At 54.0% G+C, this 3998-nt stretch overlaps 1 non-coding gene across 1 annotated transcript; it reads right to left on the reverse strand.

Annotated features, from left to right (window-relative positions):
- Positions 1–3137: 3137 nt before the first annotated feature.
- LOC120497238 lies at positions 3138–3328 on the reverse strand. Its single transcript, XR_005626461.1, has one exon. It is a non-coding gene; the product is annotated as a U2 spliceosomal RNA (small nuclear RNA).
- Between the last annotated feature and the right edge of the window lie 670 nt (positions 3329–3998).

Genomic DNA, 3998 nt, shown 5'->3' on the forward strand with positions numbered 1-3998 from the left:
GGGGAAAATCCCAAATTCTGGGGGAAAATGCCCATTTTTTGCCCAGAAATGCCCACGATTACCCATAATTTGCCCAGCAATGACTGGTTTTGGCCATAATTTGCCCATAATTTGCCCATTTTTACCCAGCAATGCCCATTTTTGCCCAGATTTTGCCCATAAATTCCCATAATTTGCCCATTTTTGCCCCTACTTTTCCCATTTTTCCCCAAAATGCCCTTTTTGTGCCTGGGCCCACCAGCTGTTGTAGCCAGAAACCCCCATAATTACCCATTTTTTGCCCAGGACTGCCCCTAATTTGCCCAAATTTTGCCCATAAATGTCCATTTCTGCCACTTTCTGTCCGTACCCACCGGCTGTTGTAGGCTGAAATGCCCATTTTTCCCCATTTTTCCCCATTTTTGCCCGTTTTGTGCCCGTGCCCACTGGCTGTTGTAGCAAGAAACCCTCATAATTACCCATAATTACCCTGCAATGCCCATTTTTTGCCCCTTTTTGCCCATTTTTCCCCGTTTGTGCCCATCTGTGTCGGTTTCTGCCCGTTTTGTGCCCGTTTTTGCCCGTCTGTGCCCACCGCCTGTTGTAGGCAGAAATTCCCAGAAATGCCCATTTTTGCCCATTTTGTGCCCATTTTTGCCCGTTTGTGCCCATTTTGTGCCCGTTTTTGCCCATGTTGTGCCCATTTTTGCCCATTTTGTGTCCGTTTTTGCCCGTCTGTGCCCACCATCTGTTGTAGGCAGAAATTCACAGAAATGCCCATTTTGTGCCCATTTTGTGCCCGTTTTTCCCCGTTTCTGCCCGTTTTTCCCCGTTTTGTGCCCGTTTTTCCCCGTTTGTGCCCGTTTTTGCCCATTTTGTGCCCGTTCTGTGCCCGTTTTCCCCCGTTTGTGCCCATTTTGTGCCCGTTTTTCCCCGTTCTGTGCCCATTTTTCCCCATTTTTGCCCATTTTGTGCCCGTTTTTCCCCGTTTGTGCCCATTTTGTGCCCGTTTTTCCCCGTTTTGTGCCATTTTGTGCCCGTTTTTCCCCGTTTTGTGCCCGTTTTTCCCCGTTCTGTGCCCGTTTTTCCCCGTTTGTGCCCGTTTTGTGCCCATTTTGTGCCCGTTCTGTGCCCGTTTTCCCCCGTTTGTGCCCATTTTGTGCCCGTTTTTCCCCGTTCTGTGCCCATTTTTCCCCATTTTTGCCCATTTTGTGCCCGTTTTTCCCCGTTTGTGCCCATTTTGTGCCCGTTTTTCCCCGTTTTGTGCCCGTTTTTCCCCGTTCTGTGCCCGTTTTTCCCCGTTTGTGCCCGTTTTGTGCCCATTTTGTGCCCGTTCTGTGCCCGTTTTTCCCCGTTTTGTGCCCGTTTTTCCCCGTTCTGTGCCCGTTTTTCCCCGTTTGTGCCCGTTTTGTGCCCATTTTGTGCCCGTTCTGTGCCCGTTTTTCCCCGTTTTGTGCCCGTTTTTCCCCGTTCTGTGCCCGTTTTTCCCCGTTTGTGCCCGTTTTGTGCCCATTTTGTGCCCGTTCTGTGCCCGTTTTTCCCCGTTTTGTGCCCGTTTTTCCCCGTTCTGTGCCCGTTTTTCCCCGTTTGTGCCCGTTTTGTGCCCATTTTGTGCCCGTTCTGTGCCCGTTTTTCCCCGTTTTGTGCCCGTTTTTCCCCGTTCTGTGCCCGTTTTTCCCCGTTTGTGCCCGTTTTGTGCCCATTTTGTGCCCGTTCTGTGCCCGTTTTTCCCCGTTTTGTGCCCGTTTTTCCCCGTTCTGTGCCCGTTTTTCCCCGTTTGTGCCCGTTTTGTGCCCATTTTGTGCCCGTTCTGTGCCCGTTTTTCCCCGTTTTGTGCCCGTTTTTCCCCGTTCTGTGCCCGTTTTTCCCCGTTTGTGCCCGTTTTGTGCCCATTTTGTGCCCGTTCTGTGCCCGTTTTTCCCCGTTTTGTGCCCGTTTTTCCCCGTTCTGTGCCCGTTTTTCCCCGTTTGTGCCCGTTTTGTGCCCATTTTGTGCCCGTTCTGTGCCCGTTTTTCCCCGTTTTGTGCCCGTTTTTCCCCGTTCTGTGCCCGTTTTTCCCCGTTTGTGCCCGTTTTGTGCCCATTTTGTGCCCGTTCTGTGCCCGTTTTTCCCCGTTTTGTGCCCGTTTTTCCCCGTTCTGTGCCCGTTTTTCCCCGTTTGTGCCCGTTTTGTGCCCATTTTGTGCCCGTTCTGTGCCCGTTTTTCCCCGTTTTGTGCCCGTTTTTCCCCGTTCTGTGCCCGTTTTTCCCCGTTTGTGCCCGTTTTGTGCCCATTTTGTGCCCGTTCTGTGCCCGTTTTTCCCCGTTTTGTGCCCGTTTTTCCCCGTTCTGTGCCCGTTTTTCCCCGTTTGTGCCCGTTTTGTGCCCATTTTGTGCCCGTTCTGTGCCCGTTTTTCCCCGTTTTGTGCCCGTTTTTCCCCGTTCTGTGCCCGTTTTTCCCCGTTTGTGCCCCTTCGCCTCTTCCCCTCCGTCCCTGCCCGCGCCGGCCGCTCGGATTTTCTGATTGGCCCCGGCCGCGCTGTTCTGCCCAGCGACGGCGAAAAGCCGCGCTGGGATTGGCGGGTGAGGGCGAGGGGGGCGCTCGCCCTCACGCGCAGTTTCCCGCCCGCCGCGCCGCCGCCATTTTGTTTCGGTGGATGGAGGAGGGGGGAGAGCGCGCGGCGCGCTGGTTGGGGGGAAATGGGTTAAAAACGTGTAAAATACGGAAAATAAACGAAACTTGCTTAGTTTGAAATCGGGGGCGGACGCGGAGGAAGCGCGGAGCCGCAGACTGGGCCGCGTTTCCCTCAGGAAACTCGCATAGCCTCCTCTTGCTGTTCAAACTCCCCTCACGGATTGATCCAATAAAACCCTTCAAAACACCCATTACACCCTTTTAACATTGTAAATATTTATTATTGCCCGCACCAAACTCAAATTTCACCCAGAAAAAGGAGATATTGACGGAGTTTAACCTCAGAAAGCAGCGCGGCGGAGGCGCCGCCATTTTGCGGCGCGCCGTGAGGGGACGTGAGGGAAAAGCAGGCAGCGGCAGGAAGGAAATCCGCGAGGCCATTTTGGTACCGCCGGACAAACCAGCGATAAAACAGAAATTAAAATACAAAAATAAAGATTCTTTGTGATTTTTGAATCTATTTTTTACCAATGAAAGGTCCCCGGTGGGGGTGCACCGTTCCCGGAGGCACTGCAATACCGGGACGATGCGCGGAGCGGAGGGAGCAAGCTCCGGGTCCAACTCCCGAGCCCAAAAATCCGTTTAATATGAAGTCCTCTCATCGAGGACGTATCAGATATTAAACTGATAAGAACAGATACTACACTTGATCTTAGCCAAAAGGCCGAGAAGCGATGCCCGAGCCGGGCCCCGCGCCGCGCCCGGCCCCGCCCGCCCGGCCCGCACCTCACGGACAGCCCCGCGCCGCGCTCGGAAACCTTCACATCCCGTTCCCGGCCTCTGTCCCCATCTCATCCCGCACTTTCCTCCCGGGTCCCTCACGATCCGACCCCCAAAACCCCGAAATCCCCCTTTAAAAATCATCCCAGCATGCCTGTCGCGCATTTCAGCTCGGTTAATGTACATAATCCCGCCCCCTCATGCAAAATAGCCATCCCGTGTTCTTTCATAGCCACGCCCACCGCTTTTCCCCGCCCCGCAACGTGATTGGCCGAACGCGCCCCTTTATTTGCATTCGCCCCGCCTCGTTTCCAATCCGTTGTTGATTTGCATAACCCCGCCTCTTGTCGCGCAAGCCCCGCCTCTCCGTGATATTATGTTAATTACCCGCCCGCTCATTTGCATTCGCCCTACCCCGCCCCCGCCGTTGTCCCCATTGGGGTGAACCGGGAGGGGAGGGGGAGCTCAGGGACCCCCAAAAACCAAAAAAGAACCAAAAAACCACAAAAATCAAAATAAAAAAAACCCCAAAATCCCCAAATCAGCCCCTCCTGACCCCAATCCTTCATCCCAAACACCCCAAAACCTGTCCAGGTGGGGGGGGGGGGGGCGGGGACCCCAAAATC

This window comes from Passer montanus, unplaced genomic scaffold (assembly GCF_014805655.1).
Source record: "Passer montanus isolate IOZ18808 unplaced genomic scaffold, ASM1480565v1 scaffold1253, whole genome shotgun sequence".
Taxonomy (NCBI): Eukaryota; Metazoa; Chordata; class Aves; order Passeriformes; family Passeridae; genus Passer; species Passer montanus.